The following is a 27,858-nucleotide window of genomic DNA, read 5'->3' on the forward strand; positions in this document are numbered from 1 at the left end:
GATCCTGCAGGGGAGCCTCGTCTGCAGGTCCTGGAGCAGCCGCCCCACCTGCCCCCTGCTCAACACTGTTTATACAGAGGAAGGCCGGGGGCTGGGCCCCAGGGAGGAAAGCCAAGGCCTGGCCTGCCTGCCACTGATAAGTGATCCTATAAGACAAGCAGAAGGGTCCAGACAGAGATCTAAGAGCATCCAGATGCTCCGCGCAGCGGGCCCAGTTCCTGAGCTGTGACGGCCTTTAATGTGTGCCTCAGCTCCTGGGGAGAGGCCTTAGCTGCCGGCCCTCCCGCTCCCCAGTACAGACCCAGGCCCCCACACGGGAACCAAGACATTGTCTGTAAAAGGATCTATCCAGCCCCACCTGCTGCTTCTCTGCCCACCCAAATGCAGGATCCAGTCCCAGTACAGTTTGCAGAAATGAACATAAGGGACTTAAAAGCCACTGGATAATTGAAATGAAAAACATGTACCAGACACTGTGCCTGCCTCTTCAAATATTTTAATTGATTTAATTATCACACATGAACAATCTGAGAAGTAATTATTATTTTGTCTGTGTTTGATGAATGAGAAAACGAGGCTCAGAATGATGAAGTAATTAACCCAAAGTTGCACAGCAACTTGAAGCCAGCCCAAGTTATTTCCATAACTTCCCTAGGCTTGCTAAGACAGGCAGCCAGTGAACTGAGTCAGTGAGCTGATGAGTGTGGAGAATGAGAGTATGCAAACATTAAATGCAATTTTCCTTCTAAAGTGTTTTATTTTTAGAAAGAAAGGGAGAAAGAATCTAACAGAACTATGTACCACATACCAGAAAGCACAGCCCAGATGTTTCAAGGTTCTTCTTACCTGACATTCTTGTTTCTCTAGAAAGGGAAAAGTAAATTGCCTACTTCCTTCTCCCATGAGTCTGACAGAACAAAGAAGCACAGGACAGAAATGAGGAAGGATGAAGTGATGGTGCCACAAATCAACCTGTTCTCTCTCAGAAAAGCAAGGATTTAAACAAAGTCTTCCCATGTGCCTGGGGGAAAGAGGGGCTGCCCCAGGAAAGTGGCTCTCCTTTCTATCTTCAGACCACTCATCCTCCATGGGGCAGAAGGATAGGAACCCCAGGAGGTGAGAAAAGACACGGAGGCGAGAAAAGCACTGATTGATGGTGAATGAGGGAGGAAAAGAACCAAAAGATCACAGGGGCCCAGCAGGTGTAATTTTAAGGTATCTGCTGATTCTCCAACTCCATGGGATCTGGTGATTGGGAGGTAACCCAGAACCTGGTATTCAAGGGCTTCCACTAAAAACACCCAAGTGTCAAAGAACAGGCAAGTCTCTAGAATCTCAAACTTCGTGATGGACAGAAACCAAAGGCAGGCAAGGACCAACAGGGTAGAAACTGGAACACAGAAAATAGGGACAGGAGAAAGTGAGAGTGGATTGGAGATGTATAAAGGAAGGCCACTGGAAGACAGAACAACCAGAAGAATAGAGCTAGAAAGAAATACCAGTCTGAGAACCTGCCCTTGCTCCTGTACTCAATCTTCTGGTCCAAGATAGAGGTCTCATAGTTCTCTAGCTCAGGACCCTGGTTGCACCCATTCATGATCTAATAGTCCGTTTGTAATCCATGGTTTTTTAACCCCTTTGGTGTTTGAGTCTCACTAGACTGTGAACTTTGTGACGAGTGGACTCTGGGGGAATGTTGCAGGGATGGGTGGATGGATGGATGGATGGGTGGGTAGGTAGATGGATGGGTGGGTAGGTAGATAGATGGGTGGGTGGATGGATGAGTGGGTGGATGGAGAGATGGATGGGTGGGCAGATGGATGGATAGATGGGTGGATGGATGGATGGATGGATGGATGGATAGGTGGGTGGGTGGATGGGTGGGTGGATGGATGGTGGATGGGTGCACATGTAGGACTCTGTGGCCCAATATGACCCCTCTCCACAGGTCTTTCTCAATGTCTCACCCCACCACCCTGGGCTCTGAGACCCCATTAGGGAAACTGCTTCTCTCTCCTCTTGGTTTCTAGCTCTGCTTCCAAATCTGTCCCCACCTCCTCTCAAGCTAGCCCAGAGATGAGGCTTACAGAGTTGGCTCCTGTCTCATCTTTGTGTTCATCTGCTCCTCCAATCTGTTCCAGGGATGGAGAGGTAGGGGTTGGAGAAGAGGCTCTGCCACAGATATTTTTAAAAATTATTTATTTATTCTAATGTGTTATATGTGATACCATGGATATTGAAGGAGGTGAGAATTTTAGCCAGAGACTACTTTTTTATTGCAACTAATAAGAGAAAATGCAGAAGGATAGAGATGTGTTTACCAAGCTGTTCCTTGGCTCAACACCAAAAGGCTGAAGTCAAAAGCAAAGTCAAGCCTCCAGCAGTGAGTCTGGAAGACAGGATCCTTGGGTCTGGTACCAGCCGGCCCTTCACTCCCAAGTCAGATCCAAAGTACTTCTACCGTATTTTCTCAATGAATCAAAATTCCATTCCAAGCCAACTATCTATGGTACTAGTGCTTCGAACAGGGCAGAAAGCAGTGTAGAAGAACTAGGTCCCTGTCCCAGTGGTACATAGCCTGCTGGGGAATGGGTCTTAAGGAAGTAACCATGTGATTGTGGTTGTAAAAGTAAAGCATAGGATGTGTTTTGGGAACATAAAAGAGGGGCATGGACACAGCCTGGGCAGTTTGGGAAAGCAACCCTTTGGGAGTAAATTTTGAGCTGAGGCTGAAGGATGACTAAGAGCAACTCAGTCCAAGATGGTGAAAAGAGGTATCACAGGCAAAGGGCCTGGCTAGAAGAAGACTGGCCTGTCCAAAAGACAAAGAGGCCAGGATAACTACAGGGTAGTGAATAGGAAAGTACAAAGGGAGCTCCACCAAGGATGGGCAAACAAAGGCAGGGGAGCTTAGACCCTCTTGCTTGTGGAGTCTTGGCCTTGGAAGCTGAGAAGTCCATAACAACCACAGATGTGCATACATGTGGCCTGCACCCACCTGAGACTTGCAGCCCAAGAACAAGTGAGTCAGGCCTGAGAGGCCCATTATGGCTGGGGAAAATTGGGACAGTGAAGGGAGGGGAGCATACAGAACCAAAGGCCAAGAGCTCCCAGCATTTGCAGAAGGCAGGGCCCAGGGTCCAGGCCCCAGGCCAGGCATCCAGTAACCTGTGTGCAACAGATGTGAGGCTGTGCATCACAAACTGTAAAGATGGCAAGCACTCAGGAAGAGAAGGGGACTAAAATAACTAGGGGGATCTCGGAGAAGGAAGTATAAAAGGTTGGACTTGAGGAAAACCAAAGGATGGTCAAGACTGATAGTTTCAAAGAGGGGAGTGTTCCCAGGGCGGATGAGAAGAACAGAATCAAAAGAGGTCTGTGTCCCAGACAGGTGGAGGCAGGAGCCAAGCCTGCAGGGTGCTGGGCCAGGACCCAGTGCATTCTGGTCAGAGGATTTCCAGGGTGAGAGGTGAGAATGAGAAAGAAGGAGCATTGACAGGAGCACTGGGGGATTTTGCAGCAAAGCAGTGCAAGTGGGAAAATGAGCTTAGACAGAGGTGCACAGCTAGAAAGGAGAAGGAAAGAGAAGCTGGTCACATACCTAGGCCCAAATTGGAGGGGACCAAGAGGTCCCCAGCAGGTAGGAATGCCAAGCGCCAAGTCTAAGAGGCATTTTCCAGGCATCAGAAGGAGTGAGGTGTGTGGGTGGAAATCATGCTTCTGGGTCTGAGGGGCTGGAGAACAGACGCAGTATCTAAGGAAGGAGAAAAAGGCAGAGGGACAGGGAAACAGATGGGAGCGGGGATACATTAAATTTGAGACATTAAATTTTTGCAGGTGCTGCCAACCTACAAGTCATTAGCTGCCACACTTTCTAAGCAGCAATACTTTTTCCAAACAACATCTTAGGAGAAAACCTAATGTATAAAATGAATTAAAAAGGAGATACTCTACTTAAAACAAGGGGTACTGTGAGTACTACCCCTCAGTATTCCTCTCCTAACCCTCAAATCTTGAGGACTTCTCAGAACAGTGTAGTAAAACCAATGCTACAGGCAACTGAAAAGATTGGCCCAACCTCAGGCCAGAGATTAAAGTCAGGGTTGAAGATTGGGGGTCTCCAGCTGAGAACTGATAACTAAATACATTTATGGCATCTCTGAGGAAGGTAGAGAGAGCACAGTGCCAAGTGTGGGGACACTGTCAGTTAGGGACAGAAGGAGAGCAGCCTGTGACCTTGAGTAAAGCATCCAGTCTGGGTTACAGCATTTCAAATGAACAAATGTGTTAATTTCATGTTTGTGTGCAATTAACATCTTCTCTTCCCCAGAACTTTCCTTCTTGGGATAGATGCTCTTGTGATTCTGGTTCTAACTCCATCTCTCCCTCTCCCTTTGTGTACCTCTTGTCCAAGTGCACACTCCTTTCTTTTTCTCTCCTTTCTCCCCCAGAGCATCCTCATCTCCAAGTTCCTTGCTCTTGTCCCTCTCCAGTTCTCCTCCTTCCCTGCCCCTCCCTCTCACCGGGGTCTCTTTGGACGGCATTTCAGGATTTATTCTTAGCTCTTTTGCCATCCTGAGGATGTGAACAATGCTCCTGAGTCATGGTTTTGCGAGGAAGCAGGGGCAGACAGTTCTCTGGACATCTCTGAAGATGGCTTATCAACTTGCCAGGCTTGCAGGGGTGAGAGCTTTATCTGCCAGTTCCTCCTTGGTATGGACTTTGCTCCTTCTTTTCCACCCCCCAGCTCGGCTTCCAGCTGCTACAAGCCGGGCGCTTCAGGCAGAGAAGCCAGCTGCTCCGGCTGGCTCCCAGGAAGCAAGGAGAGCTAAACTCACTTGTATCCACATCACATCCTCAGCTGAGTCGGTTTTAGGAAAAAAGAGATCAACGTGCCTCTGGTGCTTCTGTGATTGAAAACAGAGAGGAAGTCTATTCAGAGAAGACACAAGGTGAAATTGATTCTAAAGAGCCCTGAATTGGAGTCCAGAGACCTGGGTTCTGAGCTTGTCACCTTGAACAAATCATTTAATCCTCCTCAAGGAGTATTAACCAAATCCCTGGTGTATAGGAGACTCCCGCCTGCATTCTAGTTTCATCTGGGTAAAATAAGATGACTCTGCTAGAAAATAATAAGGACTCTATTTATAGAGCAATCACAACCTGCAGTGCAACCTATGAGACCCTCAGAGACACTGACATTTCCCATAGGTGCAAACAAACCTCAAATGGATGATAGTGTCACACTGTAAGTTAGGATGTAAAATATTTTGGGTTTAATCCAAAACTGGAGCATGTCCACTTCACCACTCTTCCTCCCTGGACCTCTTGTAGCTCCAGTCTTCACTTGTCCTCAATGTAGAAGAAGAACAACTGAATCCACTTTAGGAACCCAGTGTAAAATCTAGTGTCTCAGGAGCTCAGAGTGATTAGGGATTTGGAGTCTCTGCACCCTATGGACAAAAATCACCAAGCAGATGCCCACATTTGGTACCATCAGACAATGGCAAAGAAGCCCCTCTATCAGGAACAACCAGTGAAAGATCTAAACAGACTACCCGCCCCCAATGACCTAAATGGGGAAGAAATGATAGTTTGTGTCTGTGATACTGTTTCACCTAATTCTATAACTATAATACAAGTGGTGAATTAAGTTGAATCTTGTCACATAGAGTCAAATGTGGCTGGATTATTAAAATAAAAATACTATTACACTTTTAAATCTTAATGACACAGATTCCTAGCCACCCCCTCGCCACCTTTTCTCTTTATTTTCTCTACAGCAACTCGATCCCCTTCCTCCCCCACCACACACCTTTTACTACAACTCGAATATTTGAGTATCACTACTTGCCTATTAAATGCTTGGGATTTCCCAACAGAAAATATAAAATGATGTGTAAATCACAGGGCTGGGGTGAGAGGTGAGAATGAGAAAGAAGTCCTGAATGAAACACAGAGACTAGTTTCTTCCAGATGGACATGAACAATCCCAAGGGTGCTGCTCAGAGAGGGGCTGGTCGGCTGACCCTATTGCAAGTCCTGGGACTGGACTGATCCCTGTAGGATATTAGTCACTCTATAAAACCTCTAGGCCAGTTTCCCAGGCTATTGGGCTCTATAGGCAATTTCCCATAGGGTCTCAGGGCCTGAGAACCTATGCATCTGACATCTTGGTGGTTGGTTCATGGTGCATCAGATGTGATGTGTCTCTTAAATGTTGACTTCAGCAAATGTCCCAAGACAAAGCTGTAAACTTTCTTAACTTCTCTCACAGAGGGAACTGCATGACTCAATCTGTCACCACTCCTCCAGGCCACAAGTCCTTGCAGAGCCTGGAAGAACCCAGAGGCTTTGCCTCAGGAAATGCCACATGCTTATTTCCAAGAAAGTACACACTAGGCATCCCAACGCAGAGATGGTCTTGGGACAGATAAGATGACAGCAAAGAGCTGGGAAAAGAAAGTCAGGTCCCTAAAACACCTCTGCAAAGCACCTAAGGAAGAGAAAGAATAGAATCTCAAAGGGAAACCCAATTGGGTTTGTTGAGTCTTTACTCAAACTCCTTCTCCTCTTTCCTCCCCAAACACATTTCATCTTTGGATTCCTTTCCATGTTCTAATATTTTTCAACAGCTGATAATCAAAGGGGATGGGGGGTGGGTAGTAAAGATATCTCATCAATGATGGAGTAAGGGAATGTGTTTATTCATTATTCATTCCATCTGTCAACAGAAAAAGTCTCTTATTTATACAGAAAGGAATTCAGATTTAGATGAGGGAGAGAGATCAGAGGGTATAGAGATTAGAAGAGAAAGGGAGGGAATGTGGCCTAGACAGCAGACAAGGGGCCAGTCAGCTATCTGGGCTGTGCTGCACCATCAGACCCATGGGCCCAGGCTGAGTCTCACCAAGGATGGACAGGAACCCAGTGAAGGAAGGGCACTGCTGAGATGTAGAGGCCTTTCTTCCTGCCTTGATCACCGGACACCTGAGACCTTGCATCTGGGTTTTCATCTACCCCAGAACAACACTTAAGATGAAGCCAAAACCTTTCCTCCTATAACACAACTGGTATTTTTCCAGTATTTTTCACTCTAGTGATGAAATACATGAACCATCAACAAAGTCACATAACAAATAAAAGATTCCTAGTAGCACACACCTGTAGTAGTCCCAGGACTTGAGAAGCTGAGGAGAGAAGATTGCCTTAGTCCAGAAGTTCATGGGCAGCCTCAGGAACATAACAAGATGCTGTGTCCAAAAAAATAAATAAATAAATAAATAAAATAAATAAAATAAAACAAAAATAAATAAAGAAAGAAAAAAGAACAAAGAAGAGAAAAATAAGAAGAAAATCCAAGGCCATATCCTTTCTTACAACCACCATAAATGACCACCCACTTGCATAATGTGACCTTGAAATCTTTGAGAAAGTGGGTCTCCAAGCCCACCATTGTCCTTTTTTGAAGGTCTCACCCAAGAAAACTGAGTCTGAATCCAAGGATGAAGATAAGAGCAGAAGGAGAAATCTAGAAGCCTGGAAGAAACAAAAAGGAAATGGCCAGGTGGTAGAGGTCTATATATAAAATGATGTGCCATATCTTAGTCCAAGTTTCTGAACTCTGATGAAATCTCAACTTTAGGTATGGGGGCTGATTAACACTGTCCTGGGGTTACTTCCTGTTTTTGAAGAAAAGACCTGGGTAGGAGCTCAGAGATGCATTCTGAGCACCAGTTTCAACACAACAGGATTCTCTTGATTTCAGCATAACTGGGCAGACCTGGTGAGATAGGATAACTTCTCACACAAGGAGAGGTACAATCAGATGAGCCCATGTACTTAGGAGAGGAACAAGATGTCAATGCAGAAGCTGGCTGGGGCCTAAAGAGGGAGGGACAGGCATCTAGTGAGCTGTCAGGGTGATCAGTTTGGGCCACTGTTTTTCAGTAGGAAACAAAGAACCCAGCACTGAAAGAGAGATGTATGCTGACCAAGGGGTGGCTTTCTTGCTGCTTATTCCCCCACTTAATAGTGAGATAGGATCCCACAATATGTGGCTGTCATTACAGGTTCCATGACAATAAGGTGCACTAGAATTCGGTAGGTTAGCCGCCCACATTGGGTTTTCTGGGCAAGACTCAGTTTCAAGTTGCCAGTCTGAATGTTTCCATAAGTAGAATCTAGCTTCCAGGCCACATATTCTACTTCAACAACAGGAGTGGGGTTGCAACAACCTCAAGCAGCAAGCAGCCTGGGTGGGAACGGGGTCTGGCTTGACATCGGGGATGCCCCTGCCCCAGGATCATTCCACACAAAACAGGACACACAATCTATCAGGATTCCCTGCAGACTTTCTTTTTCTGAATAACGACAACTTCCATCACTTAACATTTTGCTCGTCTGTTGGTCTTTAGCCATCTTTCTCCCAAAATGTAGTAAAGCATTCAATAAAGAGTGGTTAAAAGAGGGAGTCTGTGTGGGTATCTATTACAGTTTAAATACCCTAATCCAAATATCTAAATCTGAAATGCTGCAAAGCCCAAAACTTTTCAAGCACCAACATAATGCAACATGGAAGAAATTTCCACAACATGAAACTGTTTCATGCACAATATTCCTTAAAATAATGTATAATATACCTTCAGGCTAATTGTATAAGATGTATATGAAACACAAATAAATTTTGTGTTTAGATTTGGGTCCCATCCCCAAGTTATGTCTTCATGTACATGCAAACACTTCAAAACTCAAAAAATCCAAACTCTGAAACATACTGTGTTGCTGTCACATTTGCCTCCCCAACAATTTCCATCTTCCTCCAACACTTTGTTTGCAGAGATTTTTCCCACACTAAGCTATTTCCATTCAGTGTTACCTGGTGTCCACATGGTTCCTAGCACTCTCATACTTCAGTCTACTAGACAGGCTTGCTCCTACCCCTAGACTAAAGATAAAAACCTCCTGGTTTTCCCTAGCAAGTCAGGCTCACTGCAGCTGATTGTCCCCAGGGATGAGTTTCTTTGGCAAGGAAAGCCCAATAAATTTGAGGGTAGGGTAGGGAAGTATAAACATCCCAATTATCTTACTTCTTTGGAATGTCTAAAATATGCAGGCAGGTTATTATGAACCTGTGGCCCTTAGTGGCCATCCTGAGAACCACATGTTAATGTGTCCATTTCCATCTCTAAGGGGAAGATGAAGACACAGAAAGGCCAGCTCTCACAGCAAGCCTCTGGGGCCAAGTCCTCTTGGCCCTGCTCCCATGCACAGGGTCCCCATGCAATTGCTATGTCCAACAATACCAGGATCTGGGGTCTCTTTGACCCCAGATCTGTGGGAGCTCTGTGCAGGAGCAGGTACAAACCCTATCTCTGCTAGCAGATGCCTTCTAATTCCAGAGATAAAGGTGAGTAATCCAAAGGAAAGGGCCCCCAACCAAAGGGTATATTTATTTTAAGTAGTTTGACGTCTGTAGGAAGGGAAAAATAAGTGACCGAGGCCTGAATGGAGAACCATGACATTCACAGAGCCCGGCCATTGTGTAAAGAGAAAAAATTCCTCAAGATTGTGTTCGTCCAAGAAATCAGACAGTTTAGGGTGCCCGAGTCAAAACACTCAAGGATTGGAAGCCAGAGTTTCCTGGGCTGAACCCAGTTACTAAATAAAATAAAAAGGAAAGAGCAATTAGATGCCATGAATTGTTGAGTGGGTGGAGTTGGTAGCCAAGGCTCCGAGGGACTCAATTCCAGGCCCTGCCACTCCCCACCCCCACGCTGCCCCACAGCCCAACCTGGCTGGGCATACTGGTACCACAGTGGGAGCTAGTTACTTATGGCTCCAACCCCCCACAGGCCCTGGGACTCAGGGAGGCTGGGAGCCTAGCCAGGTCTTTAGGCCAGCTCATCCCGGAGTTCAAAGGAAACCCAGCTTCTCTTGCTAATTTGGGAAACAGTCTCCCCCACATGTCTTATAAGGAATGGCCACCAGAAGGAGCACGCCAGCCCCTCTTCAGCCTTGTTGAAGATGTTGTGTGGGGTGGAGTGGATTTTATCACCTATAGGGAAAAGGACAAACAAGGAAAGCCACCCAAATGGGAACAGTAGGAAGGAAAAGTAAAGGGGGGGGGGGCGATGGGGAGGCTGCCCCATAACACTCCAGGGCCTGTTCACCTCCTTCACATCTTCTAGCTCCTGTACCCCCCAGTGAGCTCAAGAGCCACCACTGAAAGCAGTTCATGAGCAAAAAATTCTCTGTTGGCTACGGAGCTCTTATCAGGACCACCCTGGCTGAGGGAACATGCAGGGACAGTGCTGAGGAAAGAGTGCTGCTTGACGTTGCAATGCCCCGTCTGCGCTCCAAGTCACCAAGTGTGACCTGTTTGAAGTAAGTTAGAATCCAGCTGCCTTCTGCCTGGAGAGGGTAAGAAATACACATGCCCCCCCCCCACACACCAGGCTGCATGTGTTTGGGGTTGCCCAGTGACCCCAGACGATGTTCAGATGTGTCCCACATGATCACACCTCTGAGGCCTTTAAGAAGTGGTCTCTGAATCAGGGATGCTAATGGAGCTGCATGGTGTTTGCAGCTTGAAGATTCTCCAGGGCTTCAGTTCTCACAATTACATTTGCTGAGAGAACCTGAAGCCGTTCCCTCAAGCCTTCAATAAGGTTGAGCTCAGCATTCAAGGTTATGACAATTCAGAGGGAGGTGTGAAATTTCTTGTTAAAGGTAAGATTCAAAAACATCTCAGAAATAAACGAAAGAGGGAAAAACCCTGGCCCAACCTGCAAACTATTAAGTCTGTTTATTAAAAAAAAAAAAAAAAAAGCTTATGGACTCAGCTTCTTTTCTTAATCATTTAAATGGCTATGGTTTTTGGTGTTTTTTTTTTTAAATACATTTTAAGGCTATTTTTGCAAGTGACCCCCACTGAAAACAGAATTAGGTATTTTCCATAGTAGAGTCTGATTCTTCCTTTGCTACCAAAGAATGCTAAAGATTACCCATACCACATGGCAGAGGGCAGCCTGCACTGTTAGATCACATCTCACTGTTAGATCACATCAAATATTCAGATTAGGCAGGTAGGGCTGGGAGGGGAGACCGAGTTGTTTTTTGAAGTCAGCATCAGGAGATGCTATACGGGGACACACCTTATTTCATGGTGGGTGGTCTCAGAATCCACTTGCTCAAGATAGTCTGCCCTGAGCCAAACTGGAAGACAGTCCCTCATCCCTTTTTCACTTTCTGTCTTTTATCCTTTTGTTTCCTGCTCTTTTTTTTTTCTAGTCAAGAAAGGAATATAAACTAAATCACATGAAGATATCAGAAACTAAACTAGTCATCCCTCCTGGAAGGGTCTGCATTTTACAAAGCAGAATTCAGGCTAGGGTTGTGGGAGACAAACAGCTGAATGTGAAGCTAGGAACACTAAGAGCAGAATGGGGGACCCTGGAGGAGATGTGGGAGGCCTGCTGGTACACCTACCTCAGGTTGGCCCTGATCTGTCTGCCAGTGGTGAGGGCTTTTTGATAAGGCTGAACTTGGGAGAGTGGGAGGAGACATGATGAGGGACAGAGCAAAAGCTCTCTTATCTGCACAGCCTTGCAAGCCCTGCAAAGGTGAAGAAAAGCTGAGTGAATTTGATCCTTGACCCTGGGCCTGCTGCTCAACAAAAGTGGAAACTCTGATTATTTGCAGAGTTAGAATCTCAACATAGACACTCCAGTAGATGTGCAACATGGAAGCCACTTTACCCTCTCCACCCTGGAAAACAGGGATGCTCATAAGAGATTGTGGGGAAGAGCTGAAACAGACTAATGTGCTTGAAGGCTCTTTCATTTAGAGATGGTCTGGAAGCATTTGCCAGGTTACTTCTAAAAGCCACTGAATTGGGAGCATTCTCTATCTCTTCATTTAAAAGATGATTTTTTTTTCCCCCAGTGCTGGGGATTGAACCAGGGCCTTGCTCACACCTCACACAAGGCAAGCATCCTACTACTGAGCTACATCCCCAACCACATGCCCAGGGCATGTGCTCACACTCACTCCCTCTCTCTCTCTCTTATTTTATTGATTTATTTTTGAGGCACTGGCGATCGAGCCCAGGGCCTTGAACATGCTAGACAAGCACTGTGTAGCCACTGTGCTACACTCCCAGCCCCTGAAGAGTTCTCTTTCCAGCGGGGCTGGCTCTCTTTCACACTTGGTTTATGCCTGAGAGAAGAGACAGAGATACTTTGTGATCATGCTGTTGTGCACTGTGCATGGGCAAAAGGGCTACTGTGGGCCTTTTGTCAATTCTCCAAGAACTCTGGGGTTTCAACTCCAGTCCAAAACCCAGTGAGGCTGACTGTGGAGGCCAGTGTAGGTTTAGGCCAGGGGTCTAGAAGTGGACAGGACAACACCCCAAGTGGGCACTATTGGTGTTCCACGAGAGTAGCCTTGCCTGTTGAAAGCTTCCAGGAAAGTGACCTGGTTTAGAACCTCAAATTTGGCAAATAAGTAAAGGAAAATTTGGTCCTAATTATTTTCCAGGCCTCCCATGCTCTCTGACAATATTAGATTCCTGTCAGCATGAACCAGAGTTAAACATTTGTTTTATACTGTCATGGAAACAGGCTCTAAAACACCTCTCCTGACAAGGTTAAGGCTGAAGATTCTGACACTGATACCCTCTCCAGAGTTGTGTGTGTGTGTCTTTGTTGCTTCTTTTTTGTTTTGTTTTAAGGTAGCTTTATTTTTAAAGTACGATGAGCAAAGAAAAGAAAGAACACAAGTTGCAATAACCTTGACTTCTGAAAAGTCCTCTCATTCTTGCCGTGGAGCGATTTTGTTTGAAAGATCTGTTTTGTAATAAAGATAAAAGTCTTGGTAGTTTGGATTTCAGCCTTTGAGTTTTTCTTTTCAACATGAGTAATTTCAAATTGTACCGTGGGGTCCTTTTGCCTGGAACCCCATGAACATAGCTCAATGGCGCCCTCTGAAGGTCAACTGGGAAGGGTGCGGAACAAGAATATGCTGAGGCGCCTCAAGCCCTCCTGTCTGATCAGCCAATACAAGTTAGTATCTAGGCCTCAACAAAAGGTCAACGTGCAGCAAAACCAAGTAGCTGTGTTACTAACCCAGTTCCCACACAACCAACCTGTTTATATACGTGCCCATGTAGCTGAGGAGACTGAGCTTTGGTACAAAACAGGAATTGGATTCAACTCCAGCGCAGATGTGTTGTTTAACCTTGCTGATTCAATTTCCCTTTCTGTATATCTTAGAACAAAAATACAATCATCTTTTGTTATCTTCTTGGGATTGGTACCAGGACCTCCTGCAGGTACCAAAATCTGTAGGTGCTCAAGTCCCTTGTATAAAATATAACATTCACATGTAAAATATGCACATACTATCATATTCTTTAAATCATCTTTAGATGACTTATAATATCTAATACAATGCAAATGCTATGTAAATAGTTTTGATACTTTATTATTCAGGGAATAATAACAAGAAGAAAAGTCTGTTTAGTATAGATGCAATCATCCTAGAACTAACTATATCATATATAAGCCAAGGCTGGCTGGTTGAATCTGAGCATGCAGATGAAGGATAGATTGCAATACTTTTGTGATTGCTGACTATCTTTCAGCCTCTGTTCTTAGTTCTTAGGCCACTGAATCCTCACAAACCCCTCTGATTTACATACTGTTATTATCCACTTTGTACAAATGAGAAAACAGAGACCAAGAGGGAGTTAGGAAGCTCCACAGCTGATAATTGGCAAAACCAGGTTTGAACTTAGGTGGTGTGGCCCAGAGCCTGAACCCAACCACATAGCACACTGCCTTCCATACTTACCAGGCTGGGCCACTGAATGGAATGAAAAATATCAACTGCCTCACCGTGGGCCTGGCACAGAATAAGTGCTCAACAAACAGCAGTTAATACTTAGGTTCTCATTCTTGGTAGACCACATTCATAAAAGTTCCCATGGATCAGGGAATCATTTACAGGAGATGACTAAGACGAGCTTACTACATGTTAACAAAATCAGTGAACTCTTCTGTGATGGGCTTCTTTCACTTAGCATAATGTCCTTTATGTTTTATCCATGCTGTCACATATGTCAGGATACCCTTCTTTTTAAAGGATGAATAATACTCCATTGTATGTATATAACACATTTTCTTTATCCATTCAATTGTTGAAAGATATTTAGGTTGTTTCTGCATTCTAGCTATTGTCAATAGTGCTGCAATGAACAGGAGAGTGCTAATATTTTTGCAAGTTCTTGGATTTCAATTCTTTTAGATAAAGACCCACAAGTAGGATTGCTGGGCTATATGGTAGTTTTAATTTTTTTGACAAACCCTTCATACTATTTTCCATAGTGGCTGCACCACTTTGCATTCCCACCAAATATGCAAAGATTTGTTTCTCTACATCTCCTCCATTTTTTTTTTTAAATAATAGCCATCCTGATAAGTGTCCTATGTGGTAGATAAAGTGCTATGCATGTGAAGTGCCACAGTAATGGGTAAAGAAACACAGTATTTGGACAACTGGTAGACTATATAAAAATTACTATGAGAAAAAAATTAATGAACTCTCATTATCTTTTTTTTTTTTTTCCTTCTGAATTCTTAGTGTTCTTATTAACCTGTAGCCATAGGAGAAACACTCAGTTCAGGAAGCACTTCTCTTTATGCACACTCAATGTAATACAGAGAAAGTCCTTCTCTGCATATTGTATTTTAAAGAAAAGAGCCAGTGAATTTGGGATAGGAGAGGAGAGGCAAGAAGCTGTCTTCTGTGGGGATACAAGGGTCTGGAAACATACCTTCCAAAGGAAGGCCAAATTTAGAGGGAATTTCTTCTCGAAAAGGGAGGTGCTGGGTCTCTCTTCAGCGGTACTGAGCACCAGCTGGATTGTCAGGGCAGCTGACTTCTTTACTAGGAGGTACCCCTTTCTGCCGCTTCCCGCGTCTGTAGACTTGAGAACCAAATTTGTGATCTGCGCTGCAGAGACCCCTTCTGGCCAGATGCTCATGGTGCAACGCAGCGAATTGAGGACATCTCGGTTGAGGCTGAGAAAGAGGCAGACAACAAAAGCTACGCAGGGACTGTCAGTCCTCTCTGGTCTCCTCTGCAACCTCATCCAAACCCTGGACCACTACACCATTCAATGAGTTCTTCCAGGGCTCCCGCTGAGCGCCAGGGACCAGACAGGGATCTACTGGGAACAGATTGCCACGTACTGTCCCATTCCATGAGGCGCTCAGAGCTGGCTGCAGGAGACAGCTTATCTGGGTTCATGGTTCTATAACCCGCAGGGCAATGACACTTACCCAGAGCCTTTCCAGAAGAGGGGCTCTCTTTACTGGTCTCCCCCAGTGAGCAGAGACCTAGGGAGGGACGCTGTGCAGGAGGGCACAGGAGCCTTTCCAGGATGGGGGGCATGCAGTGGCAGGGGTGGGACTAAAGCTGGAAAGGGACCTGTCTGCCCTGCTGAGGGTTGGTGGTTTGTTCTATGAGCAATGAGTGACCTCTTTTTGGTTTTTAGAGAATAAGAGACTGGACTCCTCCAGGATGTGCACCCCTGATCTGGGGCTGTAATGATTCAGGGGCAAGAGACAGGGTAGGACCTTCCCAAGAAGCCAGGCACATCTTTCCTTAGCCTCAGTTTTTCTGTCTGAATGTCATCATCTCTCTCCTGGGGACAACAGGATGCAAGTGTAACCAGAGGGACTGGCCATTGAAGCCTGTATGAATTTTTTAAAATTTGTTCTTTTTAGATATACATGACAGTAGAGTATATTTTGACATATTATACATACTTGGAGTATAACCTCTTCTAATTAGGAGCTCATTCTTGTGGTTGTACATGATGTGGAGTTACACTAGTCTTGTATTCATGTCTGAACATAGGAAAGTTATGCCCACTTCAGTCTACTGTCTTTCCTGTTCCAATCATCCCTCCCTCCCCTTCATTACCCTTGGCTTACTCCAGTGAACTTCTATTCTTCCCTCTCCTCCCTTATGGATGCTAACACACACAATATATCAGAGAGGACATTTGGCCTTTGGTTTATTGGGGAATTAGCTTATTTCATTTACCACGATAGTCTCCAGTTCCATCCATTTACTGGCACATGCCCTAATTTTATTATTCTTTGTGGTCGAGTAATATTATATTGTGCATATATACCATATTTTCTTTATCCATTCATCTGTTGAAGGTAACCTAGGTTGGTTCCATAGCTTAGCTATTATGAATTGAGACTATGAATATCTAATTGAAAGCTCATAATTAGCTACAAAGAAAAATCTCTATCACCACCCCCCACCACCACCACCAACATGGAACTTCTGAGGCCATTAGAATCCAACTCAGGGCTGATTTACAACAAAACAGACAAAACCAAATATGTGAAGAAAGGCATTGGCAAACTCTCCTTCAGAACACATGAAGTTTTGAAGGTAGGTAAATTACATCAGCCCAGCCCAGGTGACCCTTGTGATGGAAAAGTGACAGCTGAGCATGGCAAGAAATGGCAAGTGTCCTAGGTTCACATTTATTCAACATTTTTGTGACTTTTAGAAATGTCCACTGAAACAGTGGCCTCAAAATAGAATCCTGAATCCCAGTCCAAAAAAGGCCTTGACATAGGGGGTTTTAACAAGTCCCTAGTCCTGTAGGGACATCTGGGAGCTGCCATGGGCTTTGGGCTCAGCCTTCTGCCACCTGCACAGGCTGAGCACAGAGAAAAGTCTTTAGCCGTTTAGCACAAAGAGCCCAATGCAGTGATTGCTGTCCTTGGCTAGAGAGCAGCACCATTGTGCTAGAAACTTCTTCAATGGCCAAACTGACCAGGAGACCCCAGGAACAACCCAGAGCCTCGTCAAAGTGGGCCCCTCACCCCTCAAGTCCTTTAGCTCCTCTTAGCTCTCTCACATGCTCAGCGGGGGCATGAGGTGGGGAGGGCATGGCCTCACAAGCTCCTATTACCATCAGGGGCCCCAAGTCAGGAAACATGATCCCTCCTGGGTCCCTACTCCCCTCTCTCTCATAACCCTGGCTGCCCAGGGGCAGACAGACTCAACACTACTGACGGCCGTCTTTTTGGAAAAGAGCAGGAAATGGGGCTTTCTGAGATTCTAGAAGGGTCCATCCTCAAAGGTTCTTGTTGGCTGGGAAAAGGTGGCATGTCTACCTGTTAGGAGGTGAGGGGGTAGGAGGCAAGGGGAGGTGTAGAAAGCTGTGGGGAAGTATAGAAGCAGCTCAGGGAATGCAGGGAAAGATAAGCCCTGATAGTTTTACTCTTCCTCATGAATTGTGAGTAAGAACTGTAAGAATCAGGGCCTGAAATATTAAGAGGAAACCGGAAGTGATAGAGGAAGAAGGTTTGAACCAGGCAGAAGTGTGATAGGAGAAGGACCTGACCTGAAACAGTTGAGGAGAAGCTGAGTTCTGAGTTAGAAGTCCATGAATTCTACTTATAAAATTGTAATTTAATACAGTGGTGCACATCTGTAATCCCACTGACTTGGGAGGCTGAGGCAGGAGAATCACAAGTTTGGGGCCAGCCTCAGCAACTTAGCATGGCCCTAAGCAACTTAGAATGACCCTGTCTCAAAATAAAAAATAAGAAGGCTGGAGATAATTTTCAGTGCTTAAGCACCCCTGTATTAAATCCTCAGTAGAAAAAAAAAATTGTAGTGAAAAAAAATCACAGTTAAATATAGTCAACATGGGGCTGGGGCTGGGGCTGTAGCTCAGTGGCAGAGCACTTGCCTTGGGCATGTGAGGCACTGGGTTCATTCCTCAGCACCACATAAAAATAAATAAAATAAAGGCATGCTGTCCATCTACAACTACAAAAAAAATTAATAAAAACATCATCAACATGGTTTTATGATTCCTTTTATCCCTACTATGCTTCCCAGGTATAAGACCAAAGGAAATGACTTGAAGAAGAGCCAGAGTTGGATTTTGCTGGGCATGTGTGAAATTCATTCATTAAGCAAATATGTGCATATATATATATATATATATATATGCATTTCATTAAGTATAGATACATATTTGTACATATATTTTGGTATATGTGCATACACATATGCCACAGTCTGGCTGCAGCAAAATAACCGGGGGGTGACGAACAACTTGTGTAGATTAATGCAGCAGGAGTGGAAGCCGTTTATTGTAGGACAGGAGTGGTATTTATACATTCCACACAGCTTATCTTAATTAACATAAACTAGATACATCAGTCAACCAATAAGGAATCTCCACACTTAATGGCTCGCTGGCGTTACTTCACAAACCACTCCCTCTGGCAATATGCCAGGCGCCATCCAGACTTGTTTACAGACTCTAACACACATACGTATTTGCATTGCACTACTCTAAATATTTAAGGTGAACACAATCAATGTCACCTCTGTCCCCCTGATGAGTATAACTCAGTGAGAGACACAGTGTCACAAGGGAACCAAGGGTGCTGTCGATGGATGGGTGGTCCAGACGATGAACCATGGGGTGTAGCACAGAGGGGAGGGAGACTTGGAAAGAGCGTGGTAGCCAAGAAAGAAGTGGAGAGGCCAAGGGACCAGAGATGTGCGTGAGTTCAAAGACCACTTGGTCTGAGGAAGGTCTTAAGAACACTGAAAGAGCAAGAGGCCAGTTAAGGGAGAGAACATTGACTTTGCTGGGGAAGAGCTCTCAATGACCGATGGAGGTTAAGCTGGAGAGGAGAGAAGACCACTATGGGGCAAGAGAGGAGAGGAGATGCGGGTCCTTGGAGCAGCACTGGGGAGCTGGGCCGTTAGGACAAGCCATGTGCCTACATATAAAGTTCAGTGGGTCACGGCAGGCAACAGGGAAGATGATTCTGAGACAGGTCCAAATCTGACCTAATGAGGAGAAACGGCCTGGAACATGCTAGAAGAAAGACAATGATGGGTTGTTTATTGGAGGGGCCAAATGGAAGATGAGCTTTTATAAAAACGGAAGACATCTGGAAGCAGTGGTAAATACTGAGAGAACAGTATTTTCAGGCCCTAGTGCACTGAGATCAGAAAGTGAGCAGCTTCCAGTCAAAGGGGCTCTCAAGAGTGTGCACTTACATCAAGGCATCAAGCAGAGAAAGTGGTGTATTACACGGGGCTTTCCAGAGAAACAGAACCAGTAGGTGGGGGTGGAGACAGAATTCAGGAATTGACTCATGATGTGGGGGGTTCTCTAGTCTGAAATCTTCAAGACAGGACCTTAGGCTGGAGACTCCGAGAAAAGCTGATATTGCAGTCTTGGATTCAAAGTTATTCTGGAAAAATTCCTTCCTCCTCTTGGGATCTGAGTCTTTTTTGAGGCCAGGCCTAAGACTGGACAAATCCCTCCCCCAACAAACACTTTATAGATGACAATCTTCTTTACTCAAAGTCTAATGATTTAAGTATTAATTGCATCTAAAAAATACCTTCACATCAACATCTAGACAGGAATTTGACCATAAGTTGTGCACCACAGCCTAACCAATTTGACACATGAAATTAGCCATCTCAAGTAGCCTTTATAATACTAGAGAATAATGGAGAATGTGACTGAAGAGTGTGTGTTAGTTAGCATTTGGTTGCTGTGACAAAACACCTGAGAAAATCAATTTAAAGGAGAAAAGATACATTTTGGCTCCTAGTTTCAGTCCATGATTGGTTAGCTCTATTGTTTCCAGGCTGTAGTAAGTCAAAACACCATGGCATGAAGCATGTCCTTGAGCAGAGCTGCTCATCTCATAGCAGCTGGGAAGCAGAATGAGACATAGGAAAGGGCTGGAGTCCCAATATTCCCTTCAAGGGGACACCTCCAATCACATAACTTGCTTCCACTAGGCCTCACCTCCCAAGAGTTCTACCACCTGCCTATGCACATTTACCACATAGGCCTTTGGGAAACATTAAGATCCAAACTATATGGGTCCTGAGGCCACAATGGCAAGAGTTGGGGAGGGAAAATAGAAAGGGAAAGAGCTAAGAAAGAAGCACATGGAAGCAAGATGTTGAAAGGACAGGAGGGAAATGGAAATCTGCAGAGGGGAAGGGAAGGGGGTCATTCATAAATTGACCAAGCTTCACAGGAGTAAGCAACATGGCTGAATGTAGCCCACCTCAAACACCTGAATTTTGATGCAAACCATTTTGGTGCCAAAACTGACCTAGGATTCAAGGCAGAATTTGGACTGGCTTTCGAGAAACAAAAAGGCTGCCTGTTCTCTCTCAGGTTAAATGCCCCTCCTCTCCATCCTCCATCACCTGGAAATGGCTCTGGATTCTCTCTCTCTCTCTCTCTCTCTCTCTCTCTCCCTTTCTCAGCAGTGGTGCAGGGCCAGGACCTGAGTTTGGCAATAGAAAGCCTGGGGCATCAAACACCAGGAGGGGCTTGCTCCCTGTTCACAGGGTCAGGTCACCTCTACCTGATGCCCTACATAATGACCACACCCAGCTGCTGGTCTGTGCTACGTGCTGCAGAACAAGTAAAACAAACATGGCACTTGAATTTGGAACTCACCAGTATAACACTGACAATATTTTAGTAAATTGCAGAAAAGATAAACTGAACTAAATCTAAGACAATAATTAGAATCCACATCAGACACATATATCTGACTTCTACCAGAAGGTGAGTTGAGAATTCAGCACAATCCTGCTCCAATTCTCATCATTCACTAGTGACCAGTGCTGGGGAAACCTGAAACGCATCAGTTTAGACTCTAGAATTTACTTCTAGTACCGAAAGCCAAACCAGACATTGTAATACATCTAAGGTCCATAGTTCCTGGAAGCCTTCCGTTTTATTGAACCCGAGGCCATCTTCTGTAGGATTTAGCTGACCAATAAGCCACCTCTGCGTCAGGCCACACTTAGAGCCTGCCGCCTAGTGGCCACATACTGTAACTGCAGCGTCCAATTTCTCCATCACAGGGAAAAACTGTCCTGAGACCTAGAAGCCACATCTAAGCTGCCACCCCTTCCTTTCCCTTTCTCCACACCTGTGTCCATGAATTATAAACCACTGAAATGTAAAAGTAAACAAATAACAAAGCTTAGCAGAAATGGCCAAAGAACCTGAAAGGGCTCCTGAATGTCCCCTGCACTTGGCCTCCCCTCCCATCTGAGACGGCCACAGGCAGCCAGGGAATCTCACTTTTTAAGTGCCAAAAGCAACAGGAGCCGATGACCAGAAATACCTCTGCTTTTCTCCTCCCTTCTCTCTGGATTATTTTTCCATTACCTCCCGTCTTTACAGCAGCAATCGGGAGGACCCACGGGGAGCAAGGCAAGCTTGCTAAGTCAGGAAAATAACATGCTTGGGCCACATGCATGCATCCTTCATGTGACCCCAGAAAAGGCTATCTGGGGCTCTCCTGTAAAACACTATGATTTTTAATGGAAGTGGAACTGATAACTAGCTCCATGCAGACCAAAATCTGTGCCCTTCCAGCACTGAGCACCAGCCCCAGAGAATCAGTCAGCATTCTTTTCTTCCTTCTTTGTTACAGAAAGACGAATCCCAAAGAGGCCAAGATTGGTACAAGCAGTCCAAGGAGAAAGGAGGCTTTGGCACCTTGAACTTAATTCAATCACTGTCGAAAACCAAACAGGAAAACAAAACAGAAGTTATTGGACTTCAGCTCTACTTACCCTGTGTCCCCTATTTGTTGTATTTTCCCTGTTGGATCACTGTGTGGACAAAATCATTATCTGGAATTATAGGTTCTCGGTAGGGTTTCTATCCCCTCAAAATGCCCAGCTTAAAGGAAAAATCCAGAACTCCTACAAAACTTGCTTCTTCCTTCCTCAACACTAGGCTTTAAAGTATTCCTTTTCCTTTCTTCATCCTTCATTTTAGTTATGCATTTGTAAGAAAACCATGAGTATTGTATTGTTGATCTGATTTCCACAGTTAGATGTCTACTGTTTCATCTTGTGCTTTCTGCCTTAATCCCTTCACCTTAACTCCCACCTCCCTGGGACAGTGACTGGACTCCTTAGCTTCCTTGTGCAGTATCTTTCATTGTTCCTTGCAGCCCCTACACAGGGAGCTACCCTTTTCTCAGGTCATCTCATTCTCTCCCACAGTTATGGCCAAAATTCCTTCCCACAAATCCACTTAGAAAGTCTCAATTTCCCCTTCAAGTTCCTATTTAGCTCAATGTATTATGGAAATGTCACCAGGAAGGGTTCAGTGTGTCTCCAGACATGGGAACACTTTTTAATGTACCTTGTGACTATGGGCTCAGGCCTCTGTTCTCTGTGGAGGGGAGGGCAATGGATACATGTTCATCCACAAGTATCCAGGATGTAGAAATAGCATCATTGGAAGTGATAGGCATTCATGATTCAATGTGTTAAATAAATAGATGAATGGAGAGATGATAGATAGATGGACAGACAGTTCTGATGTACAACTTTCTCTAAACAATATTTCTGAATTCATCTTTTCTCATTCTTCAGATTTGTTAATGCCTATAAAAATCACATGTCCTGGGTTCCATCCCTTCAAGACCCTTATTGTGTGAGGGGGCAGGATGGAGACAGAGATTCTAATTCACACACTATAAAATTAATAATAATTATCCCCTCTCATTTCACATTTAATATTTCAGCAAATTCTTTATTGCCCTGACTTCAATAAGTGATTGTTGCGCAATGTTAGTTTCTCTGCCAGATAGATCTGGATTTTGTAAGGCAGCAGGCAGATTTTGTAGCTCTTCAAACTACCCATAGGTTTTATACTGCTTGTACCAAAATATCAGCTTTATTCAAAGCTAATGTAGACCTGTGAGAGTCCCTGCCCCTCACAGAGAACCAGGATGCCTCAAGATCTCTGAAATCCTGGTTTGGAATCTACTAAGGAAGTCTGAATTTGTGGGAAGTGGGGAATGGGGCAGAGAGATAAGGGTGGAAAAGGAAGGAAGTAAGAAAATAAAAGGAGGAAAAAAGAACTCCTTTGGAGAGTGTTCCATGCAATTTGTCTCTTCTCTTGCACATGCTTAATCCATGAGCTTAAAGCCTTTACAGGATATGTTGGTTCTGATGGAAACAGGAAGCTTGTAAGGAAGGCTCTAGGAGAGGAAGGACTGTTTCAGGAGATAAACCCACACCCTATAAACCCAGAGGTAGTGCTTGCTAGTGTATAAGCTAAGACAAACAGGAACACCAAAGGACCCTTAGATCGTAAAGAATATAGCAGACTAACATGGGTGGGGATGCCATAGGTGGGGGTCTTTCCTGATGCCACTACTGCCACCACAAAGAGGAGCAGTAGACAGTCATCTAGATGTGTAAGTCCCTTCCCCATGGTCTTTCCCTTAAAACACTAACTTTTCCATTCCACTCTGTTAGGAAATAATGCCTCATGGCCCAAGACTGGGATGGGGGTCAGGGGTTTCTCCTATGGGCCATCTGCAGCTCCTAGGACCAAGTTGTAAAATAAACTGTTCTGTAATCACTCTATTGCTTATCCAAAATTCCTTCCTTACTGCATATGCATGGATGAGGCAGAAGCTAGGCCCTGTATTCTTTACTACATACACATGGACGAGGGCTAGGCCCTGAGTACTCTGGTATCCATAGCTAGCAAGACGCCTGGCATGTGATAGACATTCATTTGCCTTCCAGCAACTTAGACATTCAATGAATGTTTGTTGACATGAATCAAGGGTGGATTCCATTTAATAAAAGCAAATGTGGATGGTCTGCTGTAGCCAAGAGCTGATCTGAGCACTTTCAGTGTATTAACTCATTAGTCTTTACATCAACCCTCTGAGGTTTGTGCTGGTATTTTACAGACAAGAGAACCCAAGACACAGAGAAATGGAGTTCTTGCACAAGGGTACCCAGGAAAAAAAAGTAGCACAAACAGGCTCAGGACCCGCAGTCTGGCTAAAGAGCCAGCACTGGTCAACATTGCCACTTACACAGTAACAAGCAAACTCTGTCACTTTTGTCATTTTAGAAATTTCCAGTTCAACAAATATTTCTTTACACCAATTGTTCCAGATCTGGAGGTATAAAAAGATAAGGAAGGCATGACACTCCTTGAGGAATTTACAGAGACACCTGTGCTAACCCAGATCAGGGCTGCCCAAAAAACATTCATCCTGAGTTATTCCTTGCCATCCTCCTTGAATATTGAAAAGAGCATGCTTTGCCATGTTCCTGAACCAGGCTTTATGGATTGAACTTGCTACAAAGTTGCTCTACATCCCCCATCAAATCCCCGCCACCTGCCCATACCATGTACATCTATAAGAATGGGATCCTAACTAGAATAAGATATATTCCATGCTTGTATAATTATATAAAGATGGATTTTGCCATCATGTATAACTAAAAAGAGCCAATGATTTTTTTTAAAATGTGGAAAGCGTGGTCTTTATAGTACTTACAGCAGAGAGAAAGAAATTGAAGACTACTATTAGGGTGAGAACACTATGTATATTTATTCCTTAAAGTTCATTTCACATGTCCCCATTTTATCCCCAACACTAATTATGTTGTTATAACCAGACTTCTTTTTCACAGAGTTTATGTTAACAGTACTAACTTAAAAAGAAAATGTAATTGGGGCTGGGGATGTGGCTCAAGTGGTAGCGCGCTTGCCTGGCATGCGTGCTGCCCGGGTTCGATCCTCAGCATCACATACAAACAAAGATGTTGTGTCCCCCGAAAACTAAAAAATAAATATTAAAATTCTCTCTCTCTCTCTCTCTCTCTCTCTAAAAAAGAAAGAAAGAAAAGAAAATGTAATTGTACTCAAAATATGTTTTTAAAAACCTAAACTAAACAAATGTCAAAAGGGGCAAAGTAAAAATCATTGCTCATATAAGTTTTCAGGATTCTTCTTCTTCTAAAATATTCAAAATTATCCATGAATATTAAAAGGCCAAGTACAAGTTATAATTGATAAATATCAAATTTTAAATCAAAACGGGTTTAAAGCTGAAAATTTTATCTTTTTGAAAACTTAAATATTTTAAAATAATTTTACCAAAAGAAAACTCACTAGAATTCTAGCATTTAATGTCTTTCTAACTGCAAGTATAAAGAATAATTATCATACTTCATCCATGTGACGTCTAGACTTTCATGTGCACAAATATAAGAGTAGAATGAATTATTCAGTATTGCAAAATGCTTTTCAGGCACCATGTGCAACTGTTGCAAATACTTTTATTGCAAACACCATTCTAATATGTGAGTTTCCCCAGAACCACATGTCAAAACACTAAGACAAGCAAGAAAATGAACAGTGGGTGCACCTGGGAAATTATACTTCTTAGGCAAGGATCTCTTGCATCCAGAGTAGGGAATGGCTTCACTGGGCCCTGAATGGTGCCAGTCACAAGAGCATGTAGGTTCAGGGGAGGAATAGTACTCTTTTCTTTCTAGAGACTTTGCAATGTCACTTTTGATTTCCTCTTGTAATACATGGCTAATCTCAGAGCATTAATTTCCTAGCAAGAAATTACTCTGGATATATTTTATCATCTATTTTTACTTAAATTTATGATTTGTATATAATCTGTAAAGACAAAAAATTTCCTTCTTTATTTACTAAGCTTTTCAAGTATAAGATAAATTTTTGTAAATTTTCCTTTGGCATAGGAAAATGTGTATTTTTTAATCAAAGGATATGAAAACGTACATAATTGAATCTTGTATATCTTTATATACGTAAACTTAATATATGCAAATATGTACACATAATTAAATTGTGTTTATTAAATCATTCAATTCATCTATAACCCTACTTACTTTTGCCTATGTGATATTCCAAATTCTGAGAAACACACATTGTAGTTTTCTCTTATTATTTTTATCAAGTTTTTTATTGGTATGATACAAACTCATTCACACTTTATACGTGCCCATAAATTATGCTTTCCAGTTTTACATAACTGTGCTTCTTTTATCTTTTTTCCATACCTTTCAAGTTAAACTTTTATAACATTAATTTTATCCTTTTTATTGATTGATTGATTGATTGTTAGCATTTACCTGCTGAGATGCTTCTTCTCCCTTTACTTTAAGCTAATCATTTTCACTCCAAGTGTTTTTCTGAGGGACAGTATATAACTGAATTGCTTTTAAAATTCCAGTCTGGGAGTTTCTGTTTTTCAGTACAACAATTCAATCCATTCATATTTATTGAAGTGATAAGGAGGAGGAGGAGTTGGAGGAGGAAGAGGGGGAGGTAGAAGAAGAAGATGATGCTAACTCACCTAACTACATGCTCCAAGCACTTCATGTGAGTGAACTTGCCTCTCATACCCTCTGGTGCTATTACTTTGCTCCAATTTATTGCTGATTTTCCTCTTTTTTCTTTTCTTATTTGATCAAGTAGATATTCGTTACATTTTCCCTTTATAATAATTCAGAGTTCTACTGGAATTTCCTTTCCTACGGGCTACCTTCATTTGCCAATTGTCCTCATTCTGATGCATAATTCTCTATTTTCATTGTTTGAAAACCAAAGACCAACTCTTCTCACTGCCAAGATATTCTTTTCCTGACCTTTCTCCATTTTCAATAGGATCAGACATTCAGAACATTGTGCTTCTCCCTACCCCTCTTTAATCCAATAAGTGATCTTTACAACCTACTATCATCCAATATTTATTAAGCCTTTACTATATGATGGATACTATTCAACCATTTTATATAGTAATAATTCATTTAATCTTCACAGCAATGTTTTGGGGTAAATACTATCATTTTCATTTTACAGATGTGGAAACTAAAGTTCAGAGATTGAGTACTTGGTCCAAATTCAAATATCTCATAAGTAATAAAGTAATGGGAACTTCAAGTCCAAACCAAACTCTATCTCCAGAACCTGTGCTGTTACCACCCACTACATATACTTTTTAAAAGGTTCAATTTGACTAGATCCTGGTGCCCCTCTGAATCTATGGACTTAGGTCTTTTCTCGCTTAAGGAATGTATTTTTCTTTGCTAGAATTTCTTTGAATATTGACTCTCTTTTATGTGTCCCTTTTGCTTCCAGAGCTTTCCTTTAGGAAGACTTTTTTGAAGCACACTGAGATTGGTTTAATTATCCCTATCCTCCACTCTCTCAATGTACCTTGAACTTACCCTAATTTAAATTTCAAGCATGTGTAGTTTTGTAGTACTTGTCTATCTCCACCAATAAACTACAAACTGCATAAGGATAGAGTGTCTCATTACTTCTGTAATCCCTAGTACCTATTTCAATGCATGATGTATGGTGGGCACTCAATAAATATTGATTATTATGAAACGAATGGAATAAAGTCTGACTTCCAAATATATGCTGAGATGTTGGTAAATAATCTAGCAAGTCCTCCAAACTCTTTCCTTATGCTAACCCATGGGTCTTTATATCAGGGGGCCAGTTAAGTCTATGAAATTTCTTGAAACACCCGCCTGTCTAATAGGGTCACACTCAAAAGTCTCAGTATGCCAGTGGACTCCCCCCACCCAACCAAGCAAAGCAAACAAAACAATCTTTTTTTTTCACAATACTTTTAACACCAAATAATTCTCCAATTTTCTAAATACTGACGAGTTTGTCTCAATTCAACTTAACCTTCACAGTGCCTTCCTGGAGCTGTATCGGATCCCTATGCTGTGGGCTCAGTCCCACAAGAGAGCAATGCAGAGAGCAGCCATGAGTACAGGCCTCCCACCCTCTAACCAACGTGATAAATCACGGATTCCCAGGGTTTGATTGTTTGATTCATAGAACTTGGGGGAAAGGACTTGTTTTATTTATTTGTTTGATGGTTTATTGGTACTGGGGATTGGACTCAGGGGCAC

At 43.4% G+C, this 27,858-nt stretch overlaps 1 long non-coding RNA gene across 1 annotated transcript in view; it reads right to left on the bottom strand.

Moving 5' to 3' along the window:
- Positions 1–480: 480 nt before the first annotated feature.
- The window catches only part of LOC125614032, a 65,789-nt gene continuing 38,411 nt past the window's right edge, over positions 481–27,858 (bottom strand). Inside the window, exons 7-8 of the long non-coding RNA XR_007344668.1 lie at positions 7,165–7,253; positions 481–4,907 (exon numbers count right to left, since the gene is read on the bottom strand). This is a non-coding gene — a long non-coding RNA (uncharacterized LOC125614032). The remainder of the gene's footprint in view (positions 4,908–7,164; positions 7,254–27,858) is intronic.

Source organism: Marmota marmota, unplaced genomic scaffold (genome assembly GCF_001458135.2).
Source record: "Marmota marmota marmota unplaced genomic scaffold, marMar, whole genome shotgun sequence".
Taxonomy (NCBI): domain Eukaryota; kingdom Metazoa; phylum Chordata; class Mammalia; order Rodentia; family Sciuridae; genus Marmota; species Marmota marmota.